This window comes from Hemitrygon akajei, chromosome 16 (genome assembly GCF_048418815.1).
Source record: "Hemitrygon akajei chromosome 16, sHemAka1.3, whole genome shotgun sequence".
NCBI classification, from domain to species: Eukaryota; Metazoa; Chordata; class Chondrichthyes; order Myliobatiformes; family Dasyatidae; genus Hemitrygon; species Hemitrygon akajei.
The window spans coordinates 36,392,704-36,410,217 of NC_133139.1; positions in this window are offsets into that span (position 1 = coordinate 36,392,704).

The following is a 17,514-nucleotide window of genomic DNA, read 5'->3' on the forward strand; positions in this document are numbered from 1 at the left end:
GTAATAGATATCAGTAGATAAGCTGTCTCCAGAGATACAGAGAGATCAAGAAAGGTGAGAGAGGGGTCAGAGATGCACCAGGTAAATTTGAGGGCAGGGTGGAAGTTGGTGGCAAAGTGGATGAAGCTGACGAGTTCAGCATGGGTGCAGGAAGCAGCATCAATGCAGTCATTGAAGTAGTGTAGGAAAAGTGAAGGAAGATCACTAGTGTAGGGTTGGAACATAGATTGTTCCACATACTGGACAAACAGGCAGGCATAGAGTGCCTATGGCTACACCTTTTGTTTGAAGGAAGTGGGAAAAGCCAAAGAAGAAATTATTTAAAGTGAGGACAAGTTCCACTAGGTGGAGGGGAACTGTCTGGATCTGGTGTCCAGAAAGAAACTGAGAACTTTGAGGCCTTCCTGGTGGGGGATGGAGATATAGAGGACTGGATATCCATAGTAAAAATGAGATGATGGGGGCCAGGGAACCTGAAATCATTGAAAATATCCAGAGTGATGGATGTAGGTAGGACAGGACTAAACTAGGGAGGATAAAACAAAGTCAAGGTATGCAGATATGTGCTCAGTAGAGCAGGACCAAGCTGAAACAATTGGTCTACCTGGACAAGTGGGTTTGTGGATCTTGGGTGGGAGGTAGAAACAGGAAGTGTAGGGTGCAGGAACCGTGAGGTTAGTGGCAGTGAATGGGAGATCCCCATAATCAATAAGGGTGGTGATGGTGTGGGAGACAATGGCCTGGTGCTTCTTAGTGGGGGCCTGTTCAATGGGTAAGTAAAAGGAGGTGTCCGAGAGTTTTCGCTGGACCTCAGCAAGGTAGAAGTCAGTATGCTAGACTACTATAGCACCTCCCTTATCTGCAGGTTTAATGGTGAGGTTAGGATTGGTGTGGAGGGAGTGGAGAGCAGAGTGTTCAGAAGGAATGAGATTGGAATTTGAGAGAGGAATTTTGAAGTCTAGATGGTTTATGTCCTATCAGCAGTTGGCAAACAAAAGATCCCAAGCAAGCAGAGGACCAGGACGGGATGTCCAATAAGATGAAGAGCATTGAAGACAGGAGGAGGGATCATCGGTGCGGGCTGGATGTGGAGAGTCTTTGCCAAAGAAATAGACTTGGAGATGGGGGCAGCGGAGGAAGAGCTCAGCATCATGGCGGACACAGAACTCACTGAGGTGTGGGTGCAAGGGGACGAAGGTGAGACCCTTATTGAGGATAGAACATCCTGTCTCAGAGAGGGGAAGGTCAGAGGGGATGGTGAAGACCAGGCATGGATGAAATAGAACCAGGTGTGTTTAAAGAATGTGCTGAGAAAAGGGCTCTCGTGAGTTTAAGAAGAGCATTGGAAACATCATCTTGTGTTCTTGACGCCAAAGCACTAGGATTTCTAAAAAAAAAACTTTGTCACAGATTATTTGAGTTTTACTGTATTTGTGAAAATTAATTCTGAGCTACCTAAATAGAAATTTCACTCCTCATATTCTGGGAATCGTATGTCTGGAATTTTAGATGATGTCTGTTAATCATTTGCTCTTACATTAGTAAATCTACTGATAACTGAATTAGACATATTTGTCTGCTGTTGTGCAATGGTGTCACTAGCTGTTTCTTCTTCCATTTAATAAAGTAATTCTTGTTGTATGTATGAATTCTTTGTGTGATAAAATGCCACAAAGCTAATTACAAGCCTATGATATGCCTATCCTCCCTTTTGGCCTAAAATTCTGACCAAAGAATGGGAAATGCTTAACATTTAGTATTTTTTGCCATGAGATGGCATTAGGTGGTCCTCCATCACTTTAATTTGTATTTACAACTTCCCTCAATATTTTCCTAATGCAAGGATTCTTGATTTTACAATCTCTAATATCTGTAACCGATACGTTAGATTTCCTGGCTGGTGCTCAAGCTTACTATCTTGACCTAAACATCTCCAGAAATTGTATTTTGCTCCTGTGTGGCTTGAAATATTGAATCCAAAATGAACCAGAGTATTTTATTTTGAAAAGATATGAGCAGCACAAATCTTTTTAATATCCTGGAAGGCTTTACATTGCAGGATAAGTGTATCCTTCATTTGGGGAAGCCAGATGAAAATGATTTAGAAAGAGCAGAGAAAATTAATTAAAAATCATTGCTATAATGTGACCAACAAAGGCAAGCTGGCACTTACTGCCCATTTAATCACCCCTGAATTGAGCAGTTTCCCAGGTCATTTCAAGGTCCAGTACTTCAGCCACATGCAAGCCAGACCTGGGAAAGTCAGTATACTTCCGCCTGTTAGAGGTAATGGTGAACAGGATCAACAACCAACCTGCTAAAGACACTTGCAAATTTCAGCAGATGCACCATGGAGAGAATCTGCATCACCGTCTGATATGGGGAGTGGGGCACTGCACAGGATCAAAATAAGCTGCAGAAAGTTGTAAATTCAGCCAGCACATTATGGTCACTACCCTCCCCAGCATCCAGAATATCTTCAAGGAGCAATGTCTCAAAAAAGCAGCATCTATCATTAATGGCCCTCATTACCTAGGACATGCTCTTTTCACATTGCTACCATCAGAAAAGAAGCACAGAACCCTTGAAGGCACACACTCAATAATTCAGGAACCTCTGTCATCCGATTTCTGAATGGACATTGAACCCATGAACACTATCTCAGTATGCCGCATAAGAACAAATTTATGATGTATGCTGTTGATATAAAACCTGTTACCCAGGTTTTCTGCATTTTGGATATGGATGGACTATAGACTTCTATTCAGTCGTACAGTTTATTATATTCTGTGTTTCTCACCCGATATTTCTCTTTTTTTTTGTGTGGGACGAGGTATTTGGGGGTCAAAGTGCCTGTTCCATTTTTAATCTTTTTTTTGTGCAGGAGGAGGGATTTGGGGGTGATGTGCTTGATTCATTTTTGTGTGGGGAGGACGGATTTCGGAATTGATGACAATGCTGCCTTTCTTTTCTTCCTTGGTTCCATGGCTGCCCGGAGAAGAAGAATTTCAGAGTTGGGTACTTTGAGAATAAATGAACCTTTGAACCTTTGAAGCATTGAATCTCCTGTGGGTTGTTTGTTTCTCCAGATTCAGGCATCGGCTGTCTCCTGTAACTCCTTGATAAATAAGATGATGTTTCACCACAGCCCAATCATTTCATGTTCTGCAGTCCAGCTACAGCGCTGGCTTTTCTTATTGCAGATCTGTTTAATAAGTTGAATTTACATTCTGCAGCAGTCGTGGCAGGGTTTAAATGTGCAGCTTGTGCATCACTAATGTAGTTCTCTGGTTGCTAATTTTGCTCTTCAACCACGTCACTGTTCACATATTCAGAAAGCTCTTAATGGAGGAGAATAGAATGAAATAAAAATTAAATTCGGGAAAAAGTCCTGAATCCAGAATTGGATATTCTTTGCAATCAGACTTCAGAAATGTTGAGGAGCACAGTAAGGACTACTCTTGAAGTTTCAGTGGAATGTAGCTGGAAGAAAACTCAGAGCTAAAAATTGAAGAATTGAGATAACGTGCTGTAGATATTCTAAACTTGGAAACCTATGATTCAAATGTTGTTGATTATTTTTAATTTTGCCTTTGGGACAAGTAAGGAAGTCAGGTTGGTAATTTAAAACTTCCTGAAAATCATTTAGTACAAGTGTTATCAGAGAAAACAGCACTGAGGAGCTGAGTAATGACTTTCTGCACCATTGATTGCAATATCCAACCACTTTCATACCGTGGGCTTTTTTTAACAGACTAGGACACGGTTTCATTTGCTCAGCATATTTTTCACATTAACAACATTAAATTCATTTACCCATTGCTTCATAGATTGGATTTGATCTGAACACTCAATTAATATAATTTAGAATCAATTCGGACATAGACAGGTGAGAACACAGCAGATATTTTCAAAGTATTTATGAACTTGTTCAATGTAACATTCTGTTGGCACCAGTGAAGAAACATCTGAATGAAATCCAAAGCAATTCACATTTTTGCTTCATTGTAAATTGAAAAGTCAATGCAGAAGATGTCTATTCAACCTCTGGTGCTTTCTCTGCCATGGGGGCTGATGATGATACCACTTTCTTGTACTAATCAATCCCATATCTCTTGGTTTTGTTAACATCTAAAACTCTGTCAGTCTCTGCCTTGACTGTGGATGCTCAGTCTCTGCCATCTGAATCTGTGCGGTGGTTCCACGGATTTTATGTTTTCTTATAAAAATTAAAGTATGTTCTTGTTATTTTGCCAAGTCCCAGCTTGCTAAGGTAATGTCCTGGTTGGATGCCAAATGGTTTGCAGAAATAAACCTTTACAAATAGACCTTCTGAAAGAATCAAACAAGACAAAATGTGATGGCATGGTTTCCTTCTGAGTGTTCTGGGTTCTTCCCACATCCCAAAGACGTGCAGGTTGATAGGCTAATTAGCTGCTTTAAGTTGTTCCTAGGGTATAGATAAGTGGTAGAATCTGGGGGAATTGTTGAGAAAGGGGAGAACAAAATGTAGGATTAATACCAATGGGCCTGATTCCACAAGACCATAAGACGTAACACGTTAGAGCAGAATTAGGCCATTAGGCCCATCAAGTCTGCTCCACCAATCTATCAAGGCTTATTTATTACCTCTCACAACCCCATTCTCCTGGCTTCCCTCCATGATGTTTGACCTGCTTATTAATCAAGAACCTATCAACTTCCGTTTTAAATGTACCTAATGACTTAGCATTATAAGTTGTCTGTGGCAATGAATTCCACAGATTCACCACCCTCTGGCTAAAGAAATCCCTCTTCATCTCTGTTCTAAGGGATGCCTATCCACAACTACTGACTCTCCTTTGTCTATCCTGCCTCTAATTTCCTCAAAACATCCAACAGATTTGTCAAACAAGATTTCCCCTTAAAGAAACCATGATGCTTTCAATCTATTTTATCATGTGCCTCCAAGTACCCTGAAACCTCATCCTTAACAATCAACTCCAACATCCTCCTAACCACTGAAGTCAGTCTAACTGGCCTATAATTTCCTGTCTTTTGCTTCCCTCACTTCTTTAAGAATGGAGTGATATTTGCAACTTTCCAGTCCTCCAGAATCTAGTGATTCGATAAAGATCACTAGAAATGCTTCCACAATCTCCTTAGCTGCCTCTTTTAGAATCTTGGGGTGTCATCCATCTGGTCCAGATGACTTATCTACATTCAAACTTTTCCGTTTCCCAAGCACCTCTCCTCAGAAATAGCAAATACACTCACTTCTGCCTCCTGACACTCTTGAATTTCCGGCAGACAGCTGGTGTCTTCCACAGTGAAGACTAACACCAAATACTTAACAAATTTGTCCACCATTTTTTGTCCCCCATTATCCCGAGGTTTTTTTTTCTCCTTCCCTTCTTTATATCTGCTCAGCTAGGACAGTAGAGGTGCCAGGCAGGATAGTGGAATTCTTCTCTCTTGTGGGATGTGGGAAGGTGGGGAGACCTCCAGTGTCCCTGGCCACTACAATTGCAAGAAGTGCATCCAACTGCAGCTTCTAACAATCACGTTAAGGAGTTGGACCTAGAACGAGATGAACTCTGGATCATTCAGGAGGCTGAGGGGGTGGTAGATTGGACACATGGAGAGGTAGTTACACCCAAGATGCAGGACACAGTCAGGGAGGGGAAATGGATTAAGGAGCTAGAGCAGGGTACTCCTGTGGTCATCTGCCTTAACAAGAGGTATACCACTTTGGGTACTGTTGGGGAAGGTTGAACTAGCTGAGGAAAGCCACAGTGGTCAGGTCTCTGGCACTAAACCTGGCTCTGTGACTCAGAAGGTAAGAGGACAGAAGAGGAATGCTGTGATGATAGGGGATTCATTAGTTAGGGGAATGGACATAAGGTTCTGTGGGTGAGAATGAGATTCCTGGATGGCATGTTGCTTCCCGGGTGCCAGGGTCAAGTCCACAGCAATCTGAAGTGGGAGGGTGAATTAGCCAGAAATCATAGCCCATGTAGGTACCAATGACATTGGTAGGATGAGTGATGAGATTCTCCATAGGATGTTCAGGGAGTTAGGTGCTAAGTTAAAGGGCAGTACCTCCAGTGTTGTGATCTCAGGACTGCTACCCATGCCACATGCAAGTGAAGCCAGAAATAGGAAGGTTATAGTTTAATATGTGATTAAGGAGTTGGTGTAGGAGGGAAGGCATAAGATTTCTGGATCATTGATCTCTTTTACAGGGAAAGTGGAACCTGTACAGTAGGGACGGTTTGCACCTGCACTGGAGGGGGAATAGTATCCTAGCGGGAAGGTTGGTTAATGCTGCATGGTGGGGTTTAAACTACATTTGCAGGGGGGTGGGAACCAGAGTGCTAGAAGAGTTAGTGGAGAGAGAGGTTGTGGAAGCTAATGTTGGTAAGACTTCAGACAAAGTTAGGAATCAAAAGGTTGAGCATGGTGAAAGGTGAATGAGAGTGCTGAAGATGAAGGAGCTGGTTTACCATTGGAGGCAATGTGTAGTGAGGAGAGGCTGGAAGAGTTGCAATGTAAAAGACAGACAAAATTTAAACAAGTGAATACAGGACTGAAGATGTTATATTTGAATGCACACAGATAATGGAAGAAGGTATTTGAACTTGTAGTACAGTTACAGATTGGCATGTACAATGTTGTAGGCATCACTGATTCGTGGCTGAAAGAAGATTTTATCTGGGAGCTTAATGTCCAAGGATACACATTGTATCAAAATGACAGGCAGATAAGCAGAGGAGGGGGAGGACAATGCTCTGTTGGTAAAAAATGAAATCAATTCATTCGAAAGAGGTGACACGGGATCAGAATGTGTTGAATCATTGTGGACAGAACTAAGGAACAGCAAGGGTAAAAAGACCCTGATGGGAGTTGGATGTATTATGAAGGTAAAGATGGAATACAAAAGTAAGCTAGCCAATGATATTAAGGAAAATAACAAAAGTTTCTTTAGATACATAAAGTTTAAAAGAGAGGTGAGAATAGGTATTGGATTGCTGGAAAACCGTAATAATGGGAGACAAGGAAATAGCAGATGAACTGATTATGTGCTTTTGCATCATCCTTCACTATGGAAAACATTAGCAGTATGTTCCGGGTGACACCCTCCTGCCAAAGGGTTTTGGGCCGAAATGTTGACTGTACTCTTTTCCACAGATGCTGCCTAGCCTGCTGAGCTCCTTCAGCATTTTGCGTGTATTGCTCAGATTTCCAGCATCTGCTGGAACCATTCCAAAGCATAGTGATTATTGAAAGATCACTACTAGTGGCTCCACAATCTCTTGTTTGTGAGAAGAAAGGAAACTATGGGCCAATTAGTCTGACCTCAGTGGTTGGGACTGCAGTTGATTATTCAGGATGAGGTCTCAGGGTATTGGTGGCACATGATAAAGTAGACCATAGTCAGTACGGTTTTCTCAAGGGACAATCTTGCCTGACAAATCTGTTGGAATTCTTTGAAGAAATAACAAGCAGGATAGACAAAAGAGAATCGGTTGATGTTGTGTACTTGGATTTTCAGAAGGCCTTTGACAAGGTGCCACACGTGAGTCTGCTTAACAAGCTACAAGCTCATGGATGTTAGAGGATAGATTCTATCTTGAATAAAGCAGTGGCTGATTGACAGGAGGCCAAGAGTGGGAATAAAGGAAGCCTTTTCTGGTTGGTTGCTAGAGACTAGTGTTCCACAGGGATCTGTGTTGGGACCGATTCTTTTTATGTTGAATGTCAATGATTTGGATGATGGGATTGATGGCTTTGTTGCAAAGTTTGTAGACAATTTGAAGATAGGTGGAGAGGCAGGTAATTTTGAGGATGTAGAAAAACTGTAGAAGGATTTGGACAGATTATGAGAATGGGCAAAGAATTGGCAGATAGAATCTGCTGTTGGGAAGTGTATGGTTATGCATTTTGGTAGTAGAAGTGAAAAGGTTGACTGTCTTCTAAATGGAGGAGATACAAAGTACAAATATTTAAAAAAAAACTAAGGCACAAAGGGAATTAGGATTCCTTGTGCGGGATTCTCTAAAGGTTAATTTACAGATTGTGTCAGTGATGAGGAAGGCAAATGTGATGCTAATATTCATTTCAAGAGGACTGGAATATACAGTAAAAGCAAGAATGTAATGCTGATGCTTTATACAGCCGTAGTCAGGCCTTACTTGGAGTATAGTGAGCAGTTTTGGGCCCCTTATCTTAGAAAGGATGTGCTGAAACTGGAGAGGATTGAAATGAGGTTCACAAAAGTGATTCTAAGATTAAATAGCTTGTCATATGAAATGCACTTGATGGCTCTGGGCCTGTATTCTCTAGAATTCAGAAGAATGAGGTGTGACTTCATTGAAAATGACTAAATGGTGAAAAGCCTTAATGGAGAGGATGTTTCCTATGATAGGAGATTCTAAGACTAGAGGAGACACCCTTGAAATTGAGGGTCATCCTTTTAGAACAGAAATGAGGAGGAATTTCATTAACCAGAGAGTAGTGAATATGTGGAATTTTTTGCCACAGGCAGCTGTGGCGGTCAAGTCTTTATGTACAAACGTTTGTATATTTAAGGTAAAGGTTGATAGATTCTTGATTGGTCAGGGCATGAAAAGATATGGGGAGAAGGCAGGAGATTGGGGCTGAGAGGAAGATTGGATCAGCCATGATGAAATGGTGGAGCAGACTGGATGGGCCGAATGGCCTAATTCTGTTCCTAGAGCAAACACGAGGAAATCTGCAGATGCTGAAAATTCAAACAACATACACAAAATGCTGGTGGGACACAGCAGGCCAGGCAGAATTTATAAGGAGAAGCACTGTCGACGTTTCGGGCCGAGATGTCGACAGTGTTTCTCCTTATAGATGCTGCCTGGCCTGCTGTGTTCCACCAGCATTTTGTGTGTGTAATTCTGTTCCTATATCTTACGTCTTATTACTACCTCTCCTGCTTCATTTTCCAGTGATCTGACATCCAGTCTCACCTCTCTTTTACTTCTCATATATCTGAAAAAAACTTTTAGTATCCTGTCTTATATTATTGGCTAGTGCCCTTCCCTTGGACAACATTGGTGGCATGGAGAGGGGAGACTTGCAAGCTTGGGCAACTGCTGGTCTCCCATTAATGAAAAACTTTGCCCCCCCCCCGCCCCCCCAGGCTTGTGCCCTGAAGACTTTCCAAGGCGCAAATCCATGGTCTATCGAGACTAACAGAGCCAACTAACTATTGGCTAGTTTCCCTTCATATTTCATTTCTTTGTCCTTATTTATATTTTTAGTTACCTTCTGTTAGCTTTTAAAAGCGTCCCAATCCTATAACTTCCCACTAATTATTGCTTTATATTATACCCACTCTTTTGCCTTTTTGCTGTCTTTGACCTCCCTTGTCAGCCTCAGTTGTGTTACCCCACAATATAACCAATACCCTCTCAGTTTCTGGGGAAAGATAGCAAGGAATGAGTATATACTGCAGTGTAGGGAGGATGCAGAACAGGTTTTGAAGAACAATGCCCACAGGAGGAAGGAGGCGTGGATCTGTGGTCTGTGGACAATATTTCTAAAAATACTTTTAAAATACCTCTTTTGAATTACTCTCACTGTAATCTGCAGCATGTAATTTCCTTCTCAGTAATGTACTTTTAAATGAACTTAATGATCAACAGATTTCACAATCATCTGAAGTTCTCGGCAGACCAGGCAAGTATGGCACCTTTAAACGGATGAAGGTTCATCTCCATGGCCGGAAGCAAGGCAGGAAAGGGGGACTGCAAGGACTGCAAGACAGGCTGAAATGCAGGATGATGTGACCCCTTCAACCCAGCATCACTTTAGCGAATGTCAGTCACTGCGGAACAAAATTGAGACCTGAGGGCAAGATTGCTGTATCGGACAGAAATGAGGGACTGTAGTATTCAATGTCAGAGCGAGACTTGGCTTTCTCCCAGCAGAAACAGCGATCAAACTGGAAGGCTTCTCAATTTTCTGTATGGACTAAACTGCTGACTTAGAAAAGGCTAAAGGTGCAGGTATTAACTCTTGATGGTGCTGCAGTGTGGCAGTTTTGCCGAACTCATGTTCCCCTGGTGTTGAACACCTAATGGTCAAATGCCATCCATTCTATTTACTTAGGGAGTTCTCTTCCATCATCCCGACTACCATTTATATACCACTAGCGACCAGCTATAACCAGGTGCTTGAGATTCTGCATGATGCCATCACCAAACAGGAAACAGTCCATCCCAATGCATTTCAAATCATATTCTAGGACTTCAACCAGGTTGGTCTGAAGAAAACCCCGTTCAATTACCATTAGCATATTATCCATATCACCAGAGGTCCCAACACACTTGATCACTGCTATTCTAAAATAAAGAATGCTTACTGTTCATGCCCAGACCATATTTTGGTAAATTGGATCACTTGTCTGTCCTTCTCCTATCTGCATAAGACAGAGGCTAAAGAGCAAAGCTTCAGATATTAGGACAACGAAGTGGTGGTCGCAGGAGCCAGCGGAATGGCTACGGGATTGCTTCGAGTCAATGGACTGGGCCGTGTTCTTGGACTCATCTATGGATCTGAATGAATGCACCATGGTTGTCATAACTTTATTAAAACATTTGTAGACAAGTGTGTCCCCACAAAATTACACAGTCTTCACCCCATGAGAAGTCTTGGATGAACCATATGATCCACAACCTGCTAAAGGCCAGATCAGAGGATTCAAATCTGGTGACCAAGGAAGCTACATGAAGTCCAGCAATGATCTCTGGAATGCTATCTCATTAATAAAGTGGCAATTTCAGCTTAAATTTGAATCAATGAAGGATGCTGAACAGTGGTGGTTGGGCTTGAATACTATCACCTCTTATAAAGTTCAGTCAAGTGACATAGGAGACAGAAGGGCTTTGCTTCCAGATGAGCTGAATGCCTTCCGTGCTTGGTTTGCCCATCAAAATCTGGAGGAACCATCACAAACTCCCTCAGCCCGTGATGATCCTATCATTTCAGTCTCTGAGGCCAACATGCAAACAGATAGCTGGCCAGATACTAAAGACCTGTGCTGATCAACTGGCTGGAGTGTTCACTGAGATCTTTAACCACTTGCTTCAGCAGTCTGAGGTATCCATCTGCTTCAAGCAGGCTTCAGTTATACTGGTGCCCAAGAAGAACCCGGTGATTGCCTTCAATGACTATTGTCCAATAGCAATTGTGTCCACAGTGATGAAGTGTTTTGAGTGGTTAGTGATGAAACATATCAACTCCTGCCTGAGAAGCAACATAGATCTGCTCCAATTTGCCTACCGCAACTAAGTTCCATAGCAGATACCCTCTCATTGCCTCTTTACTCAACCCTGGAACATCCGAACAGCAAAGGTGCATGCATCAGAATGATCTTTATTGACTACCACTCAGCATTCAATATCATCACCCCCTCAAAACTAATCAATATGCTTCTAGCCTTGGCCTCAATACCTCCTTGTGCAATTGGATTATTGATCTCCTCACTTGCACACCCAATCAGTTCAGATTGGCCACAATATCTCCTCCACAATCTCCATAAGCACTGATGCACCACAAGGCTGTTTGTCTAGACCCCTGCTCTATTCACTTTACACTTATGAGTGTGGGGTTAAACACAACTCCAATGCCATATTTAAGTTTGCTGATGATACCACTGCTGTAGGCCAAATCAAAGGCAGTGATAAATCAGTATAACGGAGGGAAATTGAAAATCTGGCTGAGGGTGCCATAACATCAACGTCTTACATGATGTTAGCAAGATTAAGGAGCTGATTATAGATTACTGGAGAAGGAAACCAAAGGTCCATGAGCTGGTCCTCATTGGAAGATCAGAGGTGGAGAGTGTCAGAAACTTTAATTTCCTCAGTGTTATTATTTTGGAGGACCTGTCCTGGGCCCAGCACATAAGTACAATTACAAAAAAGACATGGTTAGTGCCTCTGCTTTGAGAGTTTGCGAAGATTTGACATGGCAACTAAAATTTCGACAAACTTCTGTAGATATGTAGTGGAGAATATATTGACTGGCTGCATCACAGCCTGGTATGGAAACACCAATGCCTTTGAATGGAAAATCTTACCAAAAGTAGTGGATATGGTTCAGTGCATTTTAGGTAGAAGCCCTCTGCACTATTGAACACATCTACAGGAATCTCTGTTGCAGGAAAGCAGCATCTATCATCGGGGACCCCCACCACCCAGGACATGCTCTTTTCTCGCTGCTGACATCAGGAAGAAGGTGTGGGAGCCTCAGGACTCACACCACCAGGTTCACAAACAGTTATTGCCCCTCAACCATCAAACCCTTGAACCAAAGGGGATAACTTCACTCAGCATCACTTACCCCATCATTGAGATGTTCCCAGAACCAGTGGACTCAATTTCAAGGATTCTTCATCTCATGGTTTCAATATTTATTGCATATTTATTTATTATTATTATTTATTTCTTTTAGTATTTGCACAGTTTGCTGTCTTTTGCACACTGATTGAATGCCCAAGTTGGTGCGGTCTTTCATTGATTCAGTTATGGTTACTATTCTATAGATTTATTGAGTATGCCCACAAGAAAATGAATCTCAGGATTGTATATGCAATATATATGTATTTTGACAATAAATTTCCTTTGAACTTAGAACTTGATTGTTCACAGGGAGCTCATGGTATAAAGCTGTTTGTGATGTGTCCGTATGAGTGCCTTTTATGAATCCCTGCAATAGTCGCAACTATGCAATGTTTATTTTATTTTTTTATTTGGAGATGCAGCACAGAATAGGCCTTTCTGGCCCTTTGGCCCATCCATCCAACAACCCTCGACTATTCCTATTTAACCCTAGCCTAATCACTAAATCATTAACCTCTCCCCCAAAGCTTGCAGACTTCTTCATTTCCCCATTTATATAGTGCTTCTTTCAGATCCTGCTGTCATACAGAAACTGGCACATTTTTGTGTCCCTCTTTCTATACCCCTAGCCTCATGGCCACATTTCCTAATGATGCAGAACAAGGCTATTTGGACTATCAAGTCTATGTTGGCTCTCAGAATATTCCCATTCCTGTACAATATTTTCTCTACAATATATTCTCCCCAAATTTCCATAAATTCCTTTCACATTAAACACTCATCTACACACTAAACCTAATTTACAATAGTCAATTAATCTACCAGCCAGCACATCTTTGGAAAATGGAAACATCAAAACATGTAATTAAACCTACATTCTTGTAGGAAGAAAGTTGCAAACTCTGCACAAGCAGCACCAGAGATCAGGATTGAACCTGGATCACCAGAGCTGTGAAGTAGCATCACTTTTAGCTGTGCTGTCATCTCTGTACCATCCTCCATTAATTTGTGTATAGCAAGAACTTTTGAATGACTGTTTGGAAAGCCAAACCTTAGTTCCCATGGATAAAATATATCCCCTTGACATCTGTCCAAAATCCACCAGTTCAAGTTGAACAGAATGTGAGAAATTTCAATATGACATTTGATTCTGAGCTGAGCCAGTCCATCAGTAATGTCCATCTGTGATCACAGTTCTCTTGCTGCAAAATGTATATGTGTGTATATTTTGGATGAGAACAAAATGCTGTTTATTTGAGGAAGAACGTCTAATTTTGTTTTAAGTGGTCGATATGGTTTGGGGAACCTCCTAAAAATTGTGAGTTATTGATGTAACTTGCTATTGTGACAGTCTGTTAATAAATTTTAATTCCTGCAATAAGAATGATTGATATGATTTGGAATTACTATTGCACGGCTGCAGTATAATATTACATTTTGAATACAGATTTGGTATGAAGAATGGAACACAGTAACAGTTGTCGTCTATTTAGCTCATTCAGCCTATTCTACTGTTTGGCACTCTATCTACGTGCATTGTTTCTGTAATCTCGGTACTCTTGTCTTACAAATAAATATCAATTTACTTCATCAAGTTTTGTCAGATTTTTGGGATAGCTATGAATTTTCATACTCCTTTGAATGAAATCAAATTAAAGTTTTCTGGATTCACCCATGAAAGGTCAAGCCATATCCGTGCAAGCTCTTTGGAGAAATTACTGTAAGTTAGAGAAATCAATGTTCATGCCAGCATTTTGGAGGCTACACAGATGAGATACGAAGCTGTGTTCCTTAAACCTGAGTTTGGCCTCTTAATGGTAGCACTGGAGGTCATGGACAGATATGTCGGGAATGAGAAGTTGCATTGAAATGGGTAGCCACCAGATCCTGCCTTTTGTGGCAAACAGAGTGTAAGTTCTCAACAATATTTTCCCTCCTTGTCTCTTCTTCCACTATCCATTCTGGTTACCCTTCACCCCTTCTCTTCTCCTCACCTGTGCATCACCTCCCTCTTCCATTGTCCACTATCCTCTCAATAAGATTCCTTCTTCTTCAGGGCTTTACATTTTCCACCTATCTCCTTCCACCTTCCCATTTTACTTCCCCTCTCCCACCCACCTTCCTCCTCACCTGGTCTCACCTATCACCTGCAAGCTTGTACTCCTCCTTCTCCCCTCGCCTAGTTATTCTGACATCAGCACCTTTGTTTTTCAGTCCTGATTAAGGCCCAAAACATTGACCGTTCATTCCTCTCTATTGATGTTGCTTGGCTTGCTGAGATCTTCCAGTATTTTGTGTGTGTTGCTTAAGATTTCTAGCTTCTCCAGAATCTCTTAGATAGATAGATAGATAGATACTTTATTCATCCCCATGGGGAAATTCAACTTTTTTCCAATGTCCCATACACTTGTTGTAGCAAAACTAATAACATACAATACTTAACTCAGTAAAAAATATGATATGCATCTAAATCACTATCTCAAAAATTGTGTTTGTCAATTATTTTATGCCTTTATTTATAACTTTGCAAATCCTAATAAAAGGAACTAATATAGAAATGAGTGGAGTGAATAAAATCAATTAGGGAAGGATTAGTGTTAAAAGGGATGCCTGATGGTCTACACAGACTCAATGGGTCAAAGGCACTGTTTCTGTGCTATATCTCTCAAAAAGCACTAAACTCATTAAAAAATAAATGGCATAATGTATATTAACTTTGTAGTTGCTGACAGTGGTAAAACTTTCAAATAACTGAACCTCTTTGAGGAGGCTGATGTCTGAGACTGTACTACCTGCTGTCTCATCAGGTAAGCACTGTTGGCTTCAATGCTGCAGATTAGAGAAAGGAAAAGTAATGTTTTCATTAGCAGGACTTCAGAGGCAAGCCTTACTACTTCTGTTTGATCTTCTCACAAGCCTTCTTGAGAGCACGTCTTTTGTACAGAATTGGAACTTTCATGCTGCCACATTTTAATAAGTGCATATTCTGTGAACTTTCCCAGTATTGTGCAGGATTTTGATTTTCTTTGATGAAACTAAGGGGTTGAGATGCTGAACCAAGCTTTACCTTAGTGGTAACACGCTCTAAGTGCTGGAGGATCTCAGCAGGTTAGGCAGCATCTATGGAAAGGAGTAAACAGTTGACGTTTTGGGCAGAGGCCCTTCATTAGGAGCTTTGTGTGTGTTGCTTTGATCTCCAGCATCTGCAGATTTTCACTTGTTTCCCCAAGGCGTAGAAGTTTAAAGCAATTAACTGCTACAGGTTGGCTGTGAACCCTGGGAAATGAGGTGACCCTTGAGTCCTGGAATTCTGTTTCCTCCTCCAGTGAAGCTGCCTCATTGCTAAGTGCTTCCAACGATGTTTCTTTTTATTGATGAAAACTAGCCTCAATGATAATGTACTGGGGGCTGGCCATATTTATGCTTACAATAGAATGCCAACAAAAAGAGTCATCCAGAGGTTATCAATCTTGCCCTGGTCTCCTCCAACATTTTAGCCTTGTTAGTGAAAGGTATAGGAACACAAACTTGAGGGACTTGCTCGTAGAACCGATGCTGTATATGGCAATAGCCATCTGATTTCAACAAAGGCCATGCCAAATGACCTCGGTGGGGCCAGTGCATCGCCACAGGCAGCAGTTCCAAATAGCGCTTCGGGGGAAGGGAGGTGGAGGGGTGCAGGGTGGATGAGTGAAATGTTGATTTAAATATACCTTGAACTGATCTAGTAGGAGCCCTAAGAAAATCGTTCCCTCACACTGTAGATCGGCATATAAAAGTGTTGGACCGAAGACCATGAATATGTATAGCATGTGCATAAGTGATTTCAAAAGTATTCCAGATTAACTTTAGAAGCAGGGGCATCTACCTTAATATTGTTATTGTAAATAAATTGCAATCTAGGTTAAATGTTGTATTGTTACTTGTTTGAGATGAGAAGAGTTAAGTAAAACAGTGAATTTTTTTTACAACATTGCCAAAAACAATTGCAAGATCAATGGATTAAAGCTGAGGAATAGGGACAATACTTGTGTGATACTTCCATCTCCCATCTGCTCTGGGCAATACTGTTTGTTGTTTTAAAGGCATTGTGACAGCTGCCCAATACAATTTGAATGTTATTTTAACTTATAGCCTTAATTATATTTAACCAAAGTGACAGTGACCAAATTTTGGCTGATCATTACTAGATTAGCTTCTACTTAAAAATCCACTCTAAAATTTGATTTTAATGTTACCATAAGACCATAAGACAAAGGAGCAGAAGACAGCCATTTGCCCCATTAAGTCTGCTCCGCCATTTCATCATGAGCTGATCCAATCTCCCCTTTAGTCCCATTCCCCTGCCTTCTCACCATAACCTTTGATGCCCTGACTACTCAGATACCTATCAATCTCTGCCTTAAATACACCCACTGACTTGGCCTCCACTGCCGCCCGTGGCAACAAATTCCACAGATTCACCACCCTCTGGCTAAAAATTTTTTTCGCTTCTCTGTTCTGAATGGGCGCCCTGCAATCTTCAAGTCATGTCCTCTCGTACTAGACTCCCCCACCATGGGAAACAACTTTGCCACATCCACTCTGTCCATGCCTTTCAACATTCGAAATGTTTCTATGAGGTCCCCTCCTGTACTCCAAGGAGTACAGTCCAAGAGCGGCAAAACGTTCCTCATAGGTTAACCCTCTCATACCCGGAATCATTCTAGTGATTCTAGTTACCTGTTTTATACACATAGGCTCATGTGACCCATGTGCGACTGATAAGGTTTTTTTAGCATGTGTAGTTGTTTAGATAATACTATGTTAAATGTGAAATAAATTCTAAATGGTTTCCACAGTTCTTTGATCCAGTAAACATGGAAATGGAACAGCGGACACGTCAGGAGTAAACATGAGGATGTTCGTGAGGAGTATAGTTCTGTTTGCGGACAGCTTGGTCACTGGACTCGAAGATGTCCTCAGGCAAGACAACTTTGATAAGTTTCTGCCTTCACTGCCACCAGCGCCAAAGACCATATTGTTTAAATAATCCCTTCCTAAACTCTATTTAAGAATTTATACAATTTTAATTCTGCCCATAGTAAAATGCCACCTGATATAAGCCTGCATGTAATTTTTCTTTGATGGCTTTTCCTCCTGATTTGATACTTGA